At 41.2% G+C, this 23,228-nt stretch overlaps 1 protein-coding gene across 1 annotated transcript in view; it reads left to right on the forward strand.

The window, feature by feature from the left end:
• gpr158b (G protein-coupled receptor 158b) overlaps positions 1-23,228 on the forward strand; it is a 246,658-nt gene that overhangs the window by 1,838 nt on the left and 221,592 nt on the right. The gene's annotated exons all lie outside the window — the stretch shown is intronic.

Genomic DNA, 23,228 nt, shown 5'->3' on the forward strand with positions numbered 1-23,228 from the left:
CACACACACACACACACAACACACACACACACACACACACACACACACACACACACACACACACACACACACAAAACAAATGGTGCTAAATGATATCACAGGGGAGCCACTTTTGGTGTACCAAAAGTGGTTCCCCTGTGATTTGGAGCTAAAGACCTACTTTTAATGCTGTTTAGCAACATTTATTTGTGTGCTTAGGTTCATGTGTCATCACTATTAAAGTGTGACACTAATGTGGTGTGAACATGGTTGAAATTAAGTTTACACTGACCTGCCTTAATATTGGGAATTTAACACTGAAGAATTTGCTGTGACAAAGTCTGAGCATGTTTTAATTAAGATAATGGTCTTCTAACATATTTACATGAATTGTTAAAATGACACCACAAAATTTATTTAACTCTCCCAGAGTTGAAAGAAGGCGCCTTATGGGTAAGCATCCCTCACCTTCAGCAGCTAAAGCATTCATGCACAAGTCACTCTCATCATCCAGAAGAGGAAGGATGCACACGCATGCACACACAGGATGGGGAAACCTTGTGTCCATTGTGGAATCAATGGGTCAGAGGATTTCAACAGTGATATAATGTACAGAGTCCACAGTGTATGAAGTGGCTGTGTTAAATGAAATGGTAAATGGACTGCATTTATATAGCGCTTTTCCATCTGCATCAGACTTTACAATGATGCCTCGCATTCACCCATTCATACAAACACACTCACACGCCGATGTCAGGGTGCTGCCATACAAGGCACGCACTACACTCCGGGAGCAACTAGGACATTAAGGACCTTGCCCAAGGACCCTTGGTGATTTTCCGGTCAGGCTGGGATTTGAACCGATGATCCTCTGCTCTAAAGAGTATCCTCTGCTTCTAATAGATTACAATTTGTTCATGTAAATGGGGAGTCTTCTTCACAGACTAAATTTAATTATGGAGTTCCACAAGGTTCTGTGCTAGGACCAATTTTATTCACTTTATACATGCTTCCCTTAGGCAGTATTATTAGAAAGCATTGCTTAAATTTTCATTGTTACGCAGATGATACCCAGCTTTATCTATGCATGAAGCCAGAGGACACACACCAATTAGTTAAACTGCAGGATTGTCTTTCAGACATAAAGACATGGATGACCTCTAATTTCCTGCTTTTAAATTCAGATAAAACTGAAGTTATTGTACTTGGCCCCACAAATCTTAGAAACATGGTGTCTAACCAGATCCTTACTCTGGGTGGCATTACCCTGACCTCTAGTAATACTGTGAGAAATCTTGGAGTCATTTTTGATCAGGATATGTCATTCAATGCGCATATTAAGCAAATATGTAGGACTGCTTTTTTGCTTTTGTGCAATATCTCTAAAATTAGAAAGGTCTTGTCTCAGAGTGATGCTGAAAAACTAATTCATGCATTTATTTCCTCTAGGCTGGACTATTGTAATTCATTATTATCAGGTTGTCCTAAAAGTTCCCTGAAAAGCCTTCAGTTAATTCAAAATGCTGCAGCTAGAGTACTGATGGGGACTAGAAGGAGAGAGTATATTTCACCCATATTGGCCTCTCTTCATTGGCTTCCTGTTAATTCTAGAATAGAATTTAAAATTCTTCTTCTTACTTATAAGGTTTTGAATAATCAGGTCCCATCTTATCTTAGGGACCTCATAGTACCATATCACCCCAATAGAGCACTTCGCTCTCAGACTGCAGGCTTACTTGTAGTTCCTAGGGTTTGTAAGAGTAGAATGGGAGGCAGAGCCTTCAGCTTTCAGGCTCCTCTCCTGTGGAACCAGCTCCCAATTCGGATTAGGAAGACAGACACCCACTCTACTTTTAAGATTAGGCTTAAAACTTTCCTTTTTGCTAAAGCTTATAGTTAGGGCTGGATCAGGTGACCCTGAACCATCCCATAGTTATGCTGCTATAGACTTAGACTGCTGGGGGGTTCCCATGATGCACTGAGTGTTTCTTTCTCCTTTTGCTCTGTATGCACCACTCTGCATTTAATCATTATTGATTGATCTCTGCTCCCCTCCACAGCATGTCTTTTTCCTGGTTCTCTCCCTCAGCCCCAACCAGTCCCAGCAGAAGACTGCCCCTCCCTGAGCCTGGTTCTACTGGAGGTCTCTTCCTGTTAAAAGGGAGTTTTTCCTTCCCACTGTCGCCAAGTGCTTGCTCATAGGGGGTCGTTTGGACCGTTGGGGTTTTTCTGTAATTATTGTATGGCTTTTGCCTTACAATATAAAGCGCCTTGGGGCAACTGTTTGTTGTGATTTGGCGCTATATAAATAAAATTGATTTGATTTGATTTGATTTAAAGTCCAACGCTTAATCACTAAAATCCTGACTGATAGATGGCCTATAGGGTTAGGAAACGTAGTATATAATTATGCATATCAGTTTTGGGATAATTTTACAACCCCAATTCCAATGAAGTTGGGACGTTGTGTAAAATATAAATAAAAAACAGAATACAGTGATTTGCAAATCCTCTTCAACCTATATTCAATTGAATACACCACAAAGACAAGATATTTAAAATTCAAACTGATACACTTTGTCGTTTTTGTGCAAATATTTGCTCATTTTGAAATGGATGCCTGCAACATGTTTCAAAAAAGCTGGGACAGTGGTATATTTACCACTGTGTTACATCACCTTTCCGTCTAACAACACTCAATAAGCGCTTGTGAACTGAGGACGCTAATTGTTGAAGCTTTGTAGGTGGAATTCTTTCCCATTCTTGCTTGATGTACGACTTCAGTTGTTCAACAGTCCGGGGTCTCCGTTGTCGTATTTTGCGCTTAATGGGCCACACATTTTCAATGGGTGACAGGTCTGGACTGTAGGCAGGTCAGTCTAGTATCCACATTCTTTTACTACGAAGCCACGCTGTCATAACACGTGCTGAATGTGACTTGGCATTGTCTTGCTGAAATAAGCAGGGACGTCCCTGAAAAAGACGTTGCTTGGATGGCAGCATGTGTTACTCCAAAACCTGGATGTACCTTTCAGCATTGATGTGTAAGTTGTCCATGCCATGAGCACTAACACACCCCCATACCATCACAGATGCTGGCTTTTGAACTTTGTGCTGGTAACAATCTGGATGGGCTTTTTCCTTTTTTGTCCGGAGGACACGACGTCCATGATTTCCAAAAACAATTTGAAATGTGGACTCATCAGACCACAGCACACTTTTCCACTTTGCGTCTGTCCATTTCAAATGAGCTCTGGCCCAGAGAAGGCAGCGCTGTTTCTGGATGTTGTTGATGTATGGCTTTCGCTTTGCATGGTAGAGTTTTAACTTGCACTTGTAAATGTAGCGATGAACTGTGTTAACTGACAATGGTTTTCTGAAGTGTTGCTGAGCCCACGCAGTAAGATCCTTTACACAATGATGTTGGTTTTTAATGCAGTGCCGCCTGAGGCATCGAAGGTCATGGTCATTCAGTGTTGGTTTTTGGCCTTGCCGCTTACGTGTAGAAAGTTCTCCAGATTCTCTGAATATTCTGATTATATTATGGACTGTAGATGATGGAATCCCTAAATTCCTTGCAGTTGAATCTTGAGAAACATTGTTCTTAAACTGTTGGAATTTTTTTCATGCAGTTGTTCATAAAGTAGTGATCCTCACCCCATCTTTACTTGTGAACGGCTGAGCCTTTTGGAGATGCTCCTTTTATACCCAATCATGACACTCACCTGTTTCCAATTAGGTGTTGTTTGAACATTCATCAACTTTCCAAGTGTTTTGTTGCCCTGTCCCAACTTTTTTGAAATATGTTGCAGGCATCCATTTCAAAATGAGCAAATATTTGCACAAAAACAAAAACGTTTATCAGTTTGAACATTAAATATCTTGTCTTTGTGGTGTATTCAATTGAATATAGGTTGAAGAGGATTTGCAAATCATTGTATTCTGTTTTTATTTACATTTTGGTCAGGTATGATGTCAACCATGCAAGGGCACTCCCAGTAATCATTAAATGATTCTCCAGCCTATCAAATAGAATATGATGATCTACGGTATCAAACGCAGCACTAAGATCCAATAGCACCAGAACCGTAGTGGTGTCCGAATCCATTGCAGCAGAAGATCATTCACCACTTTAGTAAGAGCCATCTCTGTGGAATGATATTTTCTAAAAGCAGACTGCAGTGGCTCAAAGAGATTATTCTTGGTAGGGTGGTTCACGAGCTGCTGTGACACCACTTTTTCCCCCAGAATTTTAGAGCAAAATGATAGATTTGATATCGGCCTATAGTTTTTCAATACACTAGGGTCAAGATTAGATTTCTGAAGTAATGGTTTAATCACTGCAGATTTGAAACATTTTGGAACACATCCAGAGGTTAATGAGAGATTAATAATTACCAGCACAGTCGGCCCTAGAGTGGGCCACAGGTCCTTAAACAGTGTTGTTAGTTTTGGATCAAATAAACAGTTTGTGTTGGGGAAGTGTAATGACACGGACCCACAACAGGGGGCGCAAATGAACGGTCAATAGATAGTCCAATAAATATAATTTATTGTGGCAAATGTGCACAACAGGTCGAATACTGCTTTTAGACAGTCAGTTACAAAATACAACAGGTGACGTGTGGGCAGGCCCGAGGGTAGGAGACGCCTATCCAGAGAAGAGCCGGGGCCCACAAGGTTCCGCCGCCAACGAAGACCTGCAGTACACCGAAGCCACCAAGTCCCGAGTCCCCAGGTGGCCTCTACTCCAGCTGTCAGATCCGGTACTGCTGGCCGGAACAAAAACAGGTTAATGGTGGGTGTGTGGACACCCAGTAAGCAGTCAGCAACTCACAATGTTTATCCACTTGGAGGGAACACCTCCACCTCCAACTCTGGAACCAGTTAACGGCAGAGCCTGAACTACTACTTAACGTAAGTGGAATGAGGAGTGAAGATCGTCACTCCCCCACCGTCCACAAACCCAGCTCCAGCTGTAAGTAGAGTTCCAGGTACTCCTGCAAAAAGTTCAGAACAAACAAGGTATGTGCGTTTGGCACAGAAACAACGGCTGAGAGAATTACCTGAGTGGTAAACTGATATCTCGGCAGAGATGTGGTGTCTCCTCCAGGCTTTTATGGTGCAGTGATGATGATTACTGACAGCTGGTAGTCCTGGCTCCTGGGTGGTGACTGCGCCCTCTGGTGCCTGAAACCTGACTACAGGCAGGGCGCCCTCTGGCGTTGGCCAGCAGTACCTCCTCTTCGGGCAGCCCACATAACAGTTTATGCTTTTTGTAGACATGAGTTTCGTCAGCATGCTTAGTGAGTCAGCATGCTTACTATCAAATTCTGTAAATCTAGGTAATACCTCAGTGATGGCCCCCACCGCAATAGCAGGGTGTCGTGGCTAGGCTAAGGCATGCTGGGATATGTTTAACCTAATGTCATCTATTTTCGTCTTGAAGTAATCAAGGAAATCTTGTGCTGTAAAAGGAGAGCGACTTACAGGTGGTTGTCCATGTATAAGTGATGCCACCATGTCGAACAAGAACTTTGAGTTAAGCTTGTTTTTGTTGATCAAATCAGAGTAATAGGTTCCCTTTGTAGCTAGCATGCTTATAGTCTAAGATAGCATCACGCCATGAGAGGTGGAATACTTCTAATTTTGAACTATGCCATTTCCTTTTTCGACCTCTAGCCTTATGCCTGAGGTCACGCAAGTAATCATTGAACCAAGGTGACTGTGTGTTAGGGGTGAGTAGTTTTAATATAGGTGGAGCAATCATGTCAAGTGTAGTTTTGAGTGCTGAGTTTAAGCTATCCACAAGACTGTCTATTGATTGGGCATTTTCCAAATGTGAAGCTAAGATATCAGGTAGTTTATCTTTGAGTTCAGTTATATTTGAAGAGTTGACGTATCGCCGCAATGATGAATGAGGCTGTTGTTCCACTAAACATGGCAGCAAAACTGTGTAACAGAACACTGTAACAGAACAATACACAATAACTAAAATGATGACAAAAGTACAAACCAGACAATCAATACATCATAAAACTACTTCATGGTTAAAAAATCCTCATTTAAACCGCTAGGGGAAAGTGTAGTGAGAGTATAAATCCAAAAGTCTTCTCTTTTCAAAAGCAAACTGTTAACATCTCCACCACGATTATTAAGTTGTACATGCTCAATGCCCAAGTATCTGAGTGAACTCACATTATGATTTTTCACAGAAAAGTGCACAGCCACAGGACTTTTGTTATCATGATTACGAATTTTGGAAATTCTTGTTTTTAAAGACCTTGTGGTTTTTCCAATGTAGGCTAGTCCACACGGACATTTCAGCATATAAATAACATTGGATGTCCCTTGATTTTAAATATCTTACCTGTCCTGGGATGTTGAAAAGTTTCTGTCTGATATGTGAAGTTACACTGACTGCAATGACCACATCTATAGTTACCCTCCGGTATCTTGGGTAAAGAGCAAGAATCAGTTAGAGGCAGCAAATTGGAGCGTACCACATGCTATTCAAATTAAGTGGCCTCCTTTGTACAATCCTAGGTGGTGTTGAGAACGCTTTTAAATTCTTCAAATGTGGATCAGTTTCAATAATATGCCAATGTTTTTTTTTAAACTTTATCGAATTCCCTACTCAACGGTGAATATTGTATAATACAGTTCAAATTAGTGATCAAAGTTTTATTTCGTTTATAATGCAAACATTCAGTTTGAGTGATGGTATCAAATCTATTACGAGCTTCACTGATCCACAAAGGATTATATTCTCTCTGTTGGAACCGGTGTACAAGGTCATCCACTTGTACTGAATAATCAGAATCTAAACTGCAAATATGACATATACGATTAAATTGTGAAATAGGTACACTTCTCTTAAGGGACACTGGATGAAATGACTTGCCATGTAAAATAGAATTCCGATCGGTGCTTTTCCTATACAAGGTAGAGCTCAATCTCTTATCTTGTCTATAGACCAGAATATCTAAAAAAAAAAAATTTTGTGTGCATCATATGCTATAGTAAATTTCAAATGACAATTATCATTAATAAACATGAAATTCTAATTTCTAATTGTCTAGTTTGTACTTTTGCCATCATTTTGGTTATTGTGTATTGTTCTATACTCTATTTTATTAACATGTGCTCTGCATTAGTGTCTTTGTCTGTTTTCTTTTGTTTGATGTCTTTGTCGGCTTTGGCGTTTATTTATCTGATTGCTCTTATTAATTTGTGAGGATGTTTGAATCAGATAACAGGATCAGATGTTTTTAATTTGTTTGATTAGTCTTCAGCTGTGGGCAATCAACAATTATGTCAATATTTAGACAGGTGTGTGATATGGAACATGCTATCTGACGAAGGGCATCTGCCCGAAACGCTACATTTATTTTCTGTTAAATTAATTTTTTTTTTTTTTTTTTTTTGTTTGTCTGGGAGCGCTGGGGCTGTGCAGATCATTTGGTTTTTCTCTGTGATATGTTTTTGGTCCTGCACGCCTCTTTATATGCTTTGGGTGTCTCCATTGCATTAGCAAAACTGTGTAAACCTAATAAGTGAGTGATCAGAGATCACTGATTCAAGAGGCACAATGTCAATATTTGTGACAGCAATACCATGTGCGAGAACCAAATCCAGGGTATTTCCACTAATGTGCATCAAATCCTCAATGCATTGCTGGAATCCTAATACATCCATAATTTCCATAAATGATTGCATAGGGGATCAGAAGGCTTTGTAATATGAATGTTGAAGTCACCAACAATCAGAATGCTATCTGCACTAGTTGACAAGTTAGAGATGAACTCACCAAATTAATCTAAGATTTCAGAGTACAGGCCAGGGGGCCTATATATATAGTGACAACGTAATACGGCTGATTTTTATTCTTCTGACCTTAGCAATATGTGGCATTTTGGGCAGAGTGGAATATCAGATGTTCAAATGTATTATATTTGTGACCCCCAACAGCTAATAGACTAAACATAGATTTATAAATAAGAGCAACACCCCCTCCGTGCTTCACATCATGAGGGACGTGACTAAATGTGTATGTTGGTGGGCAGGCCTCATTTAAGGGGAGGACAGCTGTAGGTTTAAGCCAGGTTTCACATACCCCAATCATATGTAAGTGATGATCCATAATTCGATCATTAATCAGAAATAATTTTGAAGACAGTGATCTTATGTTAATGAAACCCAGACTAATGAGCTCAGTAGGGTTGACAGTTGGACTGTTTGGATTTAGCGGTGGTTCTAGAGTAGCATATATAAGATGCTTGAAAGTAGGTTTAGGTTTGAGACATCTCAAGTGGGTTGTAGGTAGCAGACACAAAATATTTGATATTGCTGGAACAGCCAGCTGGCAATCCTCAATTTCATTGTCATCCAATGTACAATAGTAATGGGTATTCAGTTTGCAAAGCATATCCCTCTGTGATTTTTATGGACACGTGTACGGAAACAGGCCACAGGCTCAACTGGACAAATTTCTCTCTCTGGTACATAAACTGCAGTATCACTATGGTGGATTTTCTGCACTAATTTCCCCACTAAGCTAATGGATTCCATGTCCACATTTGTCATAAGCCTTGCAGGGTCTCTAATCACCTGCTCTGTGGCCTTCTGTAAAGTTCTAATGTTACCCTCCTTCTTGAGCTCTATCTATGTTCCTAAAGATGGTGGTGCCTTCCCCAGTAGGGTGAAGGCCGTCCAGCATCAGCAAGCCACGGTGGCCCCAAAATGAAGGCCAGTTATCAATAAAATTAAAGTCTTGTTGCCTAAAAAATTGCACCAGCCACCTATTTAATGATGTCAGCCTGCTAAACGCCTCATAATTCCCTCGGGAGGGAAGAGGACCAGAGAGTACTGATTGATGCTGACACGTTTCTGGCAAGGTCACATGTCCTCTCTATGATCATTTTTGTGACTTCAGAGTGCTTTATTCTGACATTATTGGCGCCGACGTGAATAACTATGTGGCTGTATCTAGTGTCATGTTCCATTTTCTGTCTACCCTTCTGCAGCATCAACACCCTAAGATGAGAGGCAATGTCGGGAGCCCTGGCCCCAGGAATGCATTTAACGTCAGCCGGCATCTGTAAACTAACTTTGCGAGTGGCATATTTCTAGACTAATGCTAATGGGCACGCTAGCTGGCCCAACACTAACCTCATCGGGAGTGCCCGTAACATCTAACTGCACTAAGCTAAGAAGCTGTTCTAACTTACGGCCACGGCTCTCTAGAAGAGCCACCCAATCTGCCAGCATCACGCAGGAATGCGAAGTGTGACGTAGTGTATTTTGTACACCAGAAAATCCAAGAGTGTAGCCAAGCTAGTGCGAGCTAACCGCTAACGAAAATGCTAACCACTTCTAAAATTCACACAGGAGTAAAATAATGAGCTACAATTCACAGCAGTTACACTGAAAAACTAACAGTACTAACAGTAGTACTGTTACCAGTATTAGATTGGTAACAGTAGCAAAAGAAATGATTGCAGAAAAAAATTGTTTGGTGGGATATCTCAGGTAAGGTGTTTTATTTATTGATTTTTTTTTCTGTATTTGACTTCATATTAAAGGATTCATCGGGCAAGCGAGGTTAATAATTCATTCATGATATGGCTATTATATACATAAACATGCAAACTTACGGTATCGCTTGAATATGAAAAGTGCTGACGGTTTTGGGCTCACTTCACCTCCAAACTTGCTAACAGATGGTCCAGTCGTTAGCTGCTGAGCTTTCAATCTGTGTGTTTTTTTCTGAAGCTGTTTAGATATTTATGGAGTATGTTCATGTCTGACTTGTTTTTTCTAATCGTCTTTTTAGCTTTCTGGTTTGTAATGAATAGGGATGCACTGATGCTGATACCAGTATCGGGTATCAGTCCGATCCCGTATTCGTTTACTCATACTTGTAATCATAAAATGTTTCTGATACTTCATGACCCGATACCCCTTTACAGCAGCGTGATATCAACCTCTCAATGTGGGATTTTCACGCACATGCGCCATAATTTCCGGACTATAACCGCTACTTTTTTCATACATTTTGAACACTGCGGCTTTAACAATGATGCAGCTAATTTATGGATTTTTATAGGCTTTCATGTAATTTACTCATAAATCAAATACGTCCATCAATGCTGTCCATTAATTGGCTGAAAGCTGCTGTCCATCATGCGGAGTAAATTCAAACACACAGTAAATAAAAAGTCTTACCTGTTCATTTCAGTGAAATTCATCATCATACGAGCTTGAAGAAAAATAAACCACACAAAGCCTCCTGAGTTTGGAAAACATCTGAAAATACTTTAATTCCTCGTGTGGCAGAAAAAAGTGCCTCTGTGAGTTCAGCACTGCGCCAGTTCCTCTGTCAGAACTCCGATCAGAGTTTCAGAGGTGGAGATTGTCCATCAGTTTGGTGAGTTTCAGCCCTTGGTGTGGCTGTCCAGGCCGATGGCAGACCGGCTCAGTCCACCACAGGCGTGTAATCCATTTGCAGAATGTCCATGGGGTGTTCAGAACCTCTACTCACCTCTGCAAGCCGCAATTTGGGCAAGAAGTTAAAAGAGTTGCTGCTCCTCATCAACGGGCTCAGTTACCACAGACAAGGGACGAATCTGTCTGAAAGCGAGGGAAATTATTCCATGATCCGCAAAGAAAAAAATTAAATAATGTTAAAATTACTCTGTTTTGCCTTTGCGTGTTGCGAAGATGCCGCGCAACAGTGTGTGTGGGTGTGTGCACGCTCACGTCGTGCTCATCAACATTACATGTTCCACCGTTGAAAAAAAAATATGGTTTGTATTTGTGTATGTTACCGGTATATATTCAATTAAAAGTTAAAAAAATAGTGTGGAGAGTGAAAAACTGTTTTGCTCAGTGTCTCACATTGTCGATAAAAAAAAGAGCTGATAACATCAGAGAAGCTTCTTTTCATCAAAATGAATCTGTCCCTCACATTTTCAAAAAAAGGATTTTAGTCCTCACAGACATAAAGTTATTGATGGACAGTTTCAATTCTGTTCCTGGTGTGGTGTTGTATATTTTGTCTTATACAGTATAACGGCTGAGTGGATCCTTGTCATTTGATTGGTGCTTTGTATGTCACATGACATGGATTAATTCATCCCATTTGTGTTGCATTGCATTTAGAGTGCACCTTGGTTCCATTTAGAGTGCAAATTTGGTTCCATACATTTGGTACCATTGCACTCTGCACACACACACGCACATCCTTGTGCACACGTGCACACGTGCATGCACCCACACAACATGCACACGCACACACAAAAGGTGCGTTTACACATAAGCAAGACACGTTATGAATGTCATTTTTCTGTCATTCGTGACACATTCCTGACATTCTTAATGTGACTTAACGCATCTGAATAGGTTTCTTAATAGTGCGTGTTGGTGCGTGATATTCTTGATACTCGTGGAGCATGTTTTTGCCTGTCAAAAAATCTTCCACGAATGTCACACACCACCCTCATTTCATCTCACGTCGTGGAGGTCGCAACTGAGCGTATTGATCTGTCTTGATGAGTAGTGATCCTTAATAGAACGTGACAATGTTCGTAGTGGTTCCTGTGATGGTTTTTGGAGCCCACACTGTCACGCGTTATTATGAAGTGACAAGGAAACTGTCAAGTTTTGACACGACTTGTAATGCGGCGTCACATTTCACTGCGCGCCACGACGAGTCAGTTTTCTGTCATGTGCGCACAATTAAACTCGGCTCCAAATGTCGTTCCACAGTTCCTGCTGAAGCTCCTCAGGACGCTCCTGCAGGTGTTCCACCTGCTGTTGTAACTGATGAGTGGGAGAACGAGTCTGAGCAGCCAGAGGAGCGAGAGGAGACTCGTGCAGCCAGACATCTCTGCACCTCCTCCAGTCCAGTGGAGGAAGAAGCGCGCGCACAATTAAACCCTGCTGCACCGCAATCAGTTTGATTGCTGACACCAAGTCAGCTAAAAGTCTAATTTCAGTGCTCTTCCGTGTGCTCCTACAGGTGTTCCACCTGCTGCATGTGCCTGATGCCACATGAAGCCACACAACTGGCTCTGTCCTCCTCCTCCTCTCTGCGCTACTCCATGGCACAGACCCCAACTACGCATGCAGTCACAAAGTTCTTCTGAAAAACTGGAGCGATCTGAATTCGGATGGATGAATATGGGTGTGTGTGGAGACAATTCACAACGTGACAGAACTGTTACGTGCAATAGCGCGCAATAGCGCGCAACAACGCGGAACACTATTCTTGACCGTGCGTAATGGTTCCTGATAATTCTCCAGCAACACGTGCCATTAATCGTAACATGTGGTAACAGGTTGCAGCAGTTCCTGAGGACACCTGACGCCTCTGCCCCGAATAATCACATTTGTGATCAGCGGCCAAGAATGTGCACTTCGTGGCATTCGTGACTTGTCGTCGTTATGTGAAAACGTAGCAAAAACGAATCCACTGTGCTGTCTGGAGGCTGGTAGCAGGAAGAAAGAAAAACTGGACTAATTTCTGAAGTGATTTTTTTTTTTTTTTTTTGCACTGAGGACGTACAGTCTTTTTTGGTAATACACGCATGCACAAGCGCCGACCAGGTTGCGTGTGTGTGTGTGTGTGTGTGTGTGTGCGCACGGGGGACAATGCGCAAGGTGGGGTACACCCAGGACAGGACACCAGTCTGTCACAGGGCCACAAACAGACAAACAAAGACATTCACACCCACTCGCACACCTACGGGCAATTTAAATATTCCAGTCCACCTAACCCACATGTGTTTGGATGTGGGAGGAAACCCGAGCACCCGGAGGAAACATGGGAAGAACATGCAAACTCCACACAGAAAGGCCACAGGCGGGAATTGAACCCATGACCTTCTTGCTGTGAGGCAACAGTGCTAACCACTAAGCCACTGTGCTGCCCGGACAACGGCTCTCCCGAGACATAATTTGATTGAGCTAACTGATGCTGCTTGTAAGACACACACACACACACACACACACACACACACACACACACACACACACACACACACACACACACACACACACACACACACACACACACACACACACACACACACAAATCCACTGTGCTGTCTGCTGTCAGGAAGAAAGAAAGAAAAGCTGGGCTCATTTTTGACGTGATTTTTTTCTTGCTGCACTGAGGACATACACAGTCGACTGAGCTGGTTGCGTGTGTGTGCGTGCACGGGAGACAACGACACCATGATCTGATTGAGCTAACTGACGCTGCTACACACACACACACACACACACACACACACACACACACACACACACACACACACACACACACACACACACACACACACATCAAATATTTGTACCATTGAACTCATAAACATTCATTATTTGTATAATGCTGAAGTTCACAGGTTCCATTTCAGTGAGATGTCTGGCAGTGTCATGTTTGTTAAGAAACACACGGTTAATGTTAAAGGACAATTTGTAGTAGTTAAAAAGTGAAGTTACATGATTTAAGTGAAATGTTTGAAAATAAAACAAAGTTAATATTGGTAGCAGTTACAGTCAAAAAGTAAGGAACAACTGATGAATAAAACATGATTTCAAAGTCATCATAAAAGTGTAATGGTATCATTTTGTATTTGTATCAGTACTCTATATCGACAAGTACCAAAATGTATGTACTCGTACTTGTACTCAGTCTAGAAAAAAGTGGTATCGGTACATCCCTTGTAACAAATGTGATACGTGATCTGGACTGATTGTCATGGTAACGGTTTGATATGGGAAAATATCAGACCGGAAATCACCCACTCAGAGCGCGCGTAGCTTCATAGCCATATTGTTGTGAAAGTGTAGTGACACGGACCCACAACAGGGGGCGCAAATGAACGGTCAATAGATGAGCCAAAAAGTAACAATTTAATGTTGTGAAGGTGCACAACAAATATACAGACAATCTCAGTATCTGATAACAGTCAATCCACAAAGGTGACGTGTGGGCAGGCTCGAGGATAGAAGACGTCTGTCCTGAGAAGAGCCGGAACCACACGATTTCCGCCGCCACCGAACCTGGTGAATACTGGAGCCGCCAAGTCCCGAATTCCCAGGTGATCACCGTCCCCGACTGTCGGATCTGGTACTGCTGGCGAAGAGCAAAGACAGTCAAGTGTGGGTGTGTGTACACCCAGTAACAACAACGGTGGGAATGCCACCTCCACCTCTAACACACACTCGTGCAGCTCCTGTTTAACCACTTATCTGGTTGGGGTGTGAGGTGAAGCCGTCGCTAATCACACCAAACACCAATCCAGCAGATAAGAAAACACCACAGGAAAACGGCTGCAAAAAGTGCTCAGATTATTTCTTAATGTAAGTCAGCAGAGAAGTTACCTCCATAGAAGTACGATATCTCGGCGATGAGGTGGAGATGACGTCTGGGTTTTATGGAGTGAGATGATGAAGAATGAGTGACAGCTGTCAGGAAATAATGAGTGACAGCTGTCACTCCCGGCTGTGTCCGTGGCGGCAGCGCCCTCTCGTGCCTGAAGCCCGCACTTCAGGCAGGGCGCCCTCTGGTGGTGGGCCAGCAGTACCTCCTCTTCTGGCGGCCCACACAACACATATAATAATATGATTCATTTGGACTTCATTGTGAAATAAGTTTTATCAAATCAATCACAGATATTTTATTGATCAATATGACCTTTTGATAAATCCTCAAGCTACCTTGGCAATGGAGTTAAGATTAGATTGATAGAACTTTATTAATCCCTTGGGAAGACTCCTTCAGGAAATTGAGGTTTCAGCAGCATTGTATAGCAGCACACAGGGTAAGAAGCACACAGAGTACGCAGTCAATTTTGCAGCATAAAATTACTCTGTTGGGATAACATTTGGTCCCAGTCCAAATAGAGTTAAATATACTCTATCACAGTGCTAAATCAACTCTTATTGGAGAAGAAACACTTGATTTGACAAGATGATAGAGGTGATTTCACTATATGTCATGACTGGGGTTTGTATGTAGTGTCTTTTTGTTTTTCTTTATTTTGTTGCTGCCATTTTTTGTCACTATTATGTTTGGTGGAGGGATCTTTCTGCTCTGTTGTCTTCTGCTTAATGTTGGGCATTACCCTGTGATTCTCCCTCCAGCTTGCCACACCCCTTTCCAGATCCTTTCACACACACTAGAGGTGGGCGATACTGGGAATTTTGGTATTGATCCGATACCAAGTAAGTACAGGCCCAGTATCGCTGATATCGATACCGATACTTTTTCATATTTAAGCTTCATAGGATCCAAAAGACCTAGGATAGAATTTCACCAAACATTGTACGTGACAACAAAATACTTTATTATCACAATCAACATTTTTGTTTAAAAAATATCACTCAACACAACTTAAAACAAAATCTCCTGAGGTAGAGGGCTGACAAACCACAATACAAGGGTGTGCTGCTCCATGTTGTGTGACACAGTGCAGCGCTGCTGTTATAGACAGAGAGTTGACTTTGATGAATTTACGTGCACAGCAGTCAGTGCGTGCAGGAGAGAAAAAAAGCATGAGTATCGATCTTTTTACACGAGGATTGTTCAATATCAATACCAGCGTTGGTATCGATATTATTTTTATTAGGATCGATCCGCCCACCTCTAACACACACCTGTCCTGCGTTTCCTGCAAATCACTCCTTCTATTTTAGTCACACCTGTCACCCTGTCTGGTTGCGAGATTGTTGATCCTTTAGCCACTTTTGAGCACTTATTCTTCTGAGCATTTTTTGTCCACCCATGTTTTTGACCCGCCTGGCTGTTTTTGACGTTGTCTCTGGCTGATGCTTCAGATCTTGCTGCTTATCTTGGTCTGCCTACCTATGTACCAAACCCTGCCTGAACTTTCATTCAACCCTGGTTTACTGACATCTGAATCCTGCATTTGTGTCCAGCCACGCCGTTTCAGTAAGCCTGACACTATAATAGAGTGTATTTTACTCTATTTAGATTGGGACCAAATGTTATCCCAGCAGAGTATATTTTACTGAGCAAAATTTACTGTGTAGCAAAAGTGAAAGTAAAAAAAATATAAATACACAATATAAAAAACCAGACATACAGATCGCTACTGATTTACTGGCTACTACTGTTCCTCTCCTTCCCGTCCTCTGTCTTGCTGTTACTCCTCCTCCCCCTGAGTGAGGAGTTGTAAAGTCTGATGGCCTGAGGGACAAAGGAGTTTTTCAGTCTGTTGGTCCTGTACTTGGGAACGAGCAGTCTGTGGGTGAAGAGGCTCCTCTGGTTGCTGATGACGGTGTGCAGAGGGTGACTGACATTGTCCATAATGTCCAGCAGTTTGTCCACTGTTCTCTGCCATGTCACCAGAGAGTCCAGCTTCATGCCAACCACAGAGTCAGCCCGCCTGATTAGCTAATGTGGTGGATGTGTATTTTGGACCTTGACCTTTGACCAATCTGTTCCAAACCTTAATCATCCGGAGACATTAACCCAAGTAATTCTTCCCCCCCTTCCCTACACACAATTACAATACCCTGTCCAGCAAGCAGGATAAAAAACATATCAAATCCAATTTTTGCATGACGGTGTCACTCAGAAAAGAAGCGCTGTCACACATGCATGCAGAAACACAAACCAACAAAGTGGTTTTAATGTAAAGATGGAGTTTGTGCGAAGGAACAGATGGCGTTTCAGTGCAGACAGACTGTTCTCACCTTCCTCCCATCATTTGTTTGCCTGTAAAATCACAGCTCTGTATGTGCACCACGGGCTGCAATTGAACAAATGCTGCAGCTTTACAAAGCAGGTTTGTTGGTGAAAGCTCCCACAGATGCTGGCTTCAGTTTGTGTGAACGGTTTGGTGCATTAAAAACACTTGAGGACGTCATATTTCAAGAGTGTCTCAGAAGATCAATTATGTCATGAATAAACAATGAAAGATGAACAACTGCAGGGAGAAGCCAATCTGAATTTCTGATGCACTTAACGATTACATCAGTCTAACAGTGCTGTGGCCACAGAGTGCTGCTGCATCACACCACCAGCGTTGTCACAACTAACCCAATAAATCATCAGGAAATCCACACACAGGTTCGATAAGCCTAATTTTCTTCTTTGTGCTGTGGAGCATCATCATAAATTGCAGTGTGATTTGGATCATTTTCTAAATTGTGGCATGCAGAATCCCCCCCCCCCCCCCCAAAAAAAAAAAACCCAAAACAAAAAACAAAACAAAAAACAAAACAAAACAAAAAACACACACTTATTGGCAACTAAATGTGTTGCACAATCTTTGTCTAACTGAAAACACAATGATTATCCACCAAGACAGAATAATCACTGACGCTTGAATTGGGATTAAAAACAATTTATTGGAATATCAATCACATAGCCCAAATACATAAATCACTTGAAAGGAAAGTTCATTTTTTTTACAGTCCTTCTCAGTGTACAGTGCATCATGAAAGTATTCACAGCACTTCACTTTTTGTTCTGTTACAGCCTTATTCCAAAAAGGATGAAATTCATTTCAAAATTCAACACACAATACCCCATAATGACAGAGTGAAACAAGAGCAATCAAAGATTTCTGCCAATCCAGAGCTGAATCACCTCCAAAATTCAATGGAGGCGTCCATGCCTTAATATCTACCTGTGGTGGAAATTTGGTGAGAATCTGTGAAGTTTTTTTTTTTTGTTATGTAATCCTTCAAAGCCTATATAAAGTGAAATCGTGATCCAGAATCTGGAGTTTTCCATGATCTAATATCTATCTGTGGTGAAAAGTTAATCAAAATCTGTGCAGTAGTTTTGACATAATCTGGCTAATAAACAGACAGACAGACAAATAAATAAATGCCGATGATTTTATTACATCCTTGGCGAACATAAAAATTTTTTTTAAACTTTTTTGTAAATTAATTAAAAATAAAGTAATAAAATACTTAAAGCAGGGGTTGCCAAGTTTGGTCCTTGAGAGCCACCTTCCTTGTCTCCCTGCTCCAACACACCTGAATCCAATGAAAGACTCGTTAGCAGACTTTTAATGAGCCTTTCATTGGATTCAGGTATGTTGGAGCAGGGAGACAACTAAGAGTGTCAGGAAGGTGGCTCTCGAGGACCGAACTTGGCCACCCCTGACTTAAAGTGTAGACATGGCTTTGTGTATTTGAGGGGGACACATTTACCACTGTCAAGTTTCCAACCGTTGTTTAGTGGCGATGGGACCAGCTCTTTCTTGTGAAAGTGAAGAAAACGATGAGACTGGTGAACTCTCTGCACTTTCAGGTTGTGAGAGTCTCTGTCAGGAAGAATTCTTGATGTTGATTTCTTTTTGAGATTCTTCCACTTCCACTTCACTTCCATTCTTCTTCCACAGTCTACCCAAATACCTTCTGGGATCCTTTCAGGATGTGGTTGATGATGACACGTCAGATGAAAGTGATGGAGACAATTATTAGTGACACAGAAGATGTTTGACTATTTTGTAATCATGGTCTTACCTGACTCTTGGAGGACTCTCAGTCTGACTTATTGAAATGATGGTGTTATCTTGTTTGTTACTATGGAGTTGATTACATTTTTATCTAGTTTCTTGAAGGTAATTACAATTTATGAAATAGGAACATGGTGTTACACAATTGTATCTGCTCTTTCAGTATGAATAGTCACCTCATGTTTATTGATACTGTATATGGCAGACAGTTCACACCCTTTAACTATATGCATTATCTTGGATCATCTTGGATTTCTCCCTCCGGTGTTACATATAGATTATCTCTTCAGGCAGAAATGAATTCCTTGACCCTTAAAACATATATTCAGACACCAAAATGAATATTCTAGGTCAGTTGAAAGTGGAGATAAAGGCACAACATAGATTTTTGCAGCCATTTTTAATTTCGCCCCCTGGTGGAGTTAGCCCGTACTTTTGAGAAGGGTACCCTGGCTAAATTTTTTTTATTTTGGGCCAATTTCCAATAATCTGCACTAAAAAATTGCTCCCAGAAAATTGGTCATGAACTCAATAGGGGGGTCCTCCACTAGATAGGCTCCAGCCCCCATGACTGTTAATTGGCGTAAGAAGTTGAGTGAGTGACTGAGTGAGCATTTAAATACGGGATTCATAATATGATATTGCCAATATGATCAATATTTGCACTGTCTGGAAACGACTGTGGAAACAATCAAGTGATCAGACGTCAAGACCTACATTTGACAGCAATGTCAGATCACATGGGGGCTTCCCCCCAATGTTTGTGAGGGGTGATGTGAAGGACACGGTGACTGCCAATCTGAGTAAAGAAAGGCAGCGTGATGTCAGCTGGCTGCTCGCTCAAACAAATAAACCAAAAATGCTCTAAATCAGATTATTTCTGTATAAATCCAATATGTTTCTCATTTATTTTGTAAAAGTTAGAGAGAAATAAATGAAATTCTCCCAGGTCAATTTGTTCTCTTCATTAAAATGAGCTGTAATTTGGAGACATGTCCTTTAAAATAAATAAAATTTATTTTTGATACTTTATAACTGTTTTTTTTAAACTTTTTATTAAAATATTTTTTGTTTATATTGTGTGTATATCTGGGTTTGATGTTAGTTGTTTTATCATTTAAATTTTTATTGTGCAAAGTTTTTTAAACTGATGTTTGATGTCAAATTGGTATTAAAGCACTTTGTATATTATCCTATAATATTCTCATTGTTCTTTGTGAAAGTGCTATATAAATGACGTTATTATTAAGTCTGAGCACACCATCGCAATCAGTTGTTTTCACAATAAATGCATACAGCAACAGCAATAGTAATTAAAAATCAACATTATTTTCATTAATAATCTCTGCTAATTACTAAAGGTCAGGTCAGGCCAGGTCAAGTAGCAAGATCTTGTGCTGTCCCTTTCTACATCCAGTTGCAACTGCTCGTGCCATCCGACGATTGGTGGGTCCACCAGTGGTACGACCTTATGATCCGTAATGCCACTTGCCATGATCTCTCGCAACTTGTGGCCTGATTGTTTGTTTCAGTAACTGGAATCATTTTGTTGCACCTCAGGGCTATTTTGGAATTTGTAATAATAAAAGCGTAGTCAATCTGCCAGCGTGCTGTTCACATTATAAACACATACTGAAATATGCAGTGTGTATGCATGCAGGTGTGCGTCAGGCACACTTTAACACAATGCTGATTTGTAGGACGAGGCATTGAAGAATGTTTTTTCCTTTTTCCTCTGGCTATGTTCAGTAACACGGACAGTGATAGTCATATTTCATTCATACATACTCATACATACCACAGACAAATCTGTGGAAACTGGACATGCTACTGGGTCACTCGTGTGATGAAATAGTTGTGCATGTTGGTGTGACCATGGCTAAAATATCTGTTTGATTGACAAAGTCATTCCAGCAGTACCCAAGGATCCTCTGAAGAGACCTAGTACCAAAGGCATCAATCGTCATCTGGGATCACTGGCTAGAATCAAAGTCTCACAACCATACAGTAAAACAGGAAGCACCATAACTCTAAAGACTTGGACAGTCTTTCTCCTGCAAAGATAACAGGATCACCGATTCCAGTAACTGAGCAAATCAGATCCAATTTACTAAAATAGAAGGCAAAATTCTGGTTCCCTACTATTATTGTCAACTACACCCAAGTAGTGCTGTGCAGCCGCTGTGCTCGGTGTACGCTTGATCCTGTCAGATTTCAGAAGTTAAAGGTGTCGTCACACTGTGACAGATGGAAATAATTTGTCTGGTGGCAAAATTGTCTAATCTGTTGGCCTCAGGTGGATTTGAGACTCTGATGGAATAAGACGTCCCCTTGGCCTTTTCCAGTTGCAGGTCACACTGTTGCAACCTGCTTGATCGGTGTAACTTGCTTTTAAACTTGCTTTCAAATCAAAATGCCGTGCATATTCATTATGGTTTGAACATTTCAGAAATTCTTTAATTTCAGGCAACAATTCAGAAAAGCATTCCCGAAATTTACCTCCCCCGAGCCACCTAATGTCTGTGTGTTCTACACGTCTCCTCCAGCTGCACACGGAATAAATGCATCCTCAGAGTCCTGGTCTGAGCAGACCTTTCATCACTTCATATTTATAGACCACTGTGCTGCTGACTTTTCAGGCATGTGTTGAGCTGGGATGTTATACCGTTATAGCATTGTAGCTCTTGTGAATCGTCTTGAAATGCCGTTCCAAATTCCAAATTATGGATTTGTATTTTTGTTGAGCGCAGTAGGTATGGGCACCATTGCCAACTGGTGTTGGTGTTTTTCCCTTGATTTCATATCATGAAGCAGATGAGAGTCGATGACTCACTCCTCTTAGATAGGGTGCCAGTAAATTACAGTGTATTTCACCAGCCAAGCAAGGTATCCATTTACAACTGGGTGAACAATGCAGATGATGTATCTTGCCCAAAGATACAGACCAGTAGCATGACCAGGAATCAAACCCAGGTAAACATACTATTAACATGCACCTCACTCTTTCACTTACAGTATACACACACTCCTACTCCCTCAACAGCCTAGAAGGTTATCCACTTCTCCTCCAACAGAGCTTAATTCTTGTCAAAAAATAAGCAGGAACCAAAGTCTGATGCAAAAATGGTTTAATGCATCAAAAAGCAGTCGACAACTTCAAACCTGTGAGGCAAATCCCAGGAAAGCACCGAGACTTCAGTTCAGCTTTCATCTTATATCCTCTCAGGAAAACACACCTTTTTTCAGGATCCACCCTGGGTTTGTTTTTTTATTCTAATCATTCTAAAAATAGCCCAAAAATAATAGTGTCATCCCAGGGCCAGGAGAGTTTTCTGGACTTTCCCCAGTGTCCAGCTGGGACGTTCCAGACAGCTTTTCTCTGAGGGCCTCTAGGTTTTTCTGTGGTTCAACACCAATATTTCCAGAGTATTCTCTGCATTATTTTTTAGTCAAAGTGTCTTTATTTGTCTCCCAAAGGAGAAATTTGCCTTGGACAGAGGGGTCTGCAATACAACAACACATCCGGTACATAGCACCCATACATCAAAAACAACAACATAGTAAATCAACGTTAAAATATAAATACACAACATTAACATCTTTGTGCAAATTCCGCAATACATAACCTTATGCTATCTTCCCTGAGCTATCTGCTGTTTTATGAGCTTCACTGACAATGGAATACAATAGTGTTCAGAATAATAGTAGTGTTATGTGACTAAAAAGATTAATGCAGGTTTTGAGTATATTTCTTATTGTTACATGGGAAACAAGGTACCAGTAGATTCAGTAGATTCTCAAAAATCCAACAAGACCAAGCATTCATGATATGCACACTCTTAAGGCTATGAAATTGGGTTATTAGTAAAAAAAAAAAAAAAAAAAAAAAAAGTAGAAAAGGGGGTGTTCACAATAATAGTAGTGTGGCATTCAGTCAGTGAGTTTGTCAGTTTTGTGGAATAAATAGGTGTGAATCAGGTGTCCCCTACCGCGTGCTAGGTAATCGGGAGAGTCGGGAGTTTTCCAACCTGGGGCAGTTGTGAGGGGGTGTTAATATATGCATACATATATGACCACCACTAACTGTTAGGCTACACAGCAAGACACTTGGGCTGCTGTATCTCAAAGAGAAGCCATTAAGTGTTATAAATGTTTTACAATCAAGAAAATTCACAAGAAAATAACTTAAGACTGCTTCTTTTGCAACGCTGTTATCTTTTCCAAAGCCTAAGGTAGGGACATACCATTACACGTTTAACACCCCTATGCATTCATTACAGTTAGTTCAGTCCAATCAAGCCCTGTGCGCCCAGATGGGACTTGCACTACTAGCAAGTATAGGAGGAGTGGCCCGTGAATGAAAAGATGGACAAAAAAAAAAGCCAGGTGTTGCTGAAAAAGCTAGATTAAGAAAAAGAAAAGCTTTGGAGGAAGATGCTGCCAAGTGTGCAAAGCTCACAGATATTTTTTCAAGAAGACAGAGCGAAGAGGGAAATGGTAAATAGGGCCGGACATAACAGGCTACATGCCTGTTGATGCCCGGATGTCAGCCGTATCAACATTTGTAGTGCAGTGCTGCTTCCACCTCTTCCAGCTACTTACAGACTTCACTGACTTAAGATGGGCACACACTGTACGATATTTTCAATCGTTGTACTTCAGCTCCAGCTCAAACTGTGCGACAAAACCGCAGGGTTTAAAAGTTCAGAGCGCACGATTCATGTTCCCACACTGTACACC

Source organism: Thalassophryne amazonica, chromosome 12 (genome assembly GCF_902500255.1).
Source record: "Thalassophryne amazonica chromosome 12, fThaAma1.1, whole genome shotgun sequence".
NCBI classification, from domain to species: domain Eukaryota; kingdom Metazoa; phylum Chordata; class Actinopteri; order Batrachoidiformes; family Batrachoididae; genus Thalassophryne; species Thalassophryne amazonica.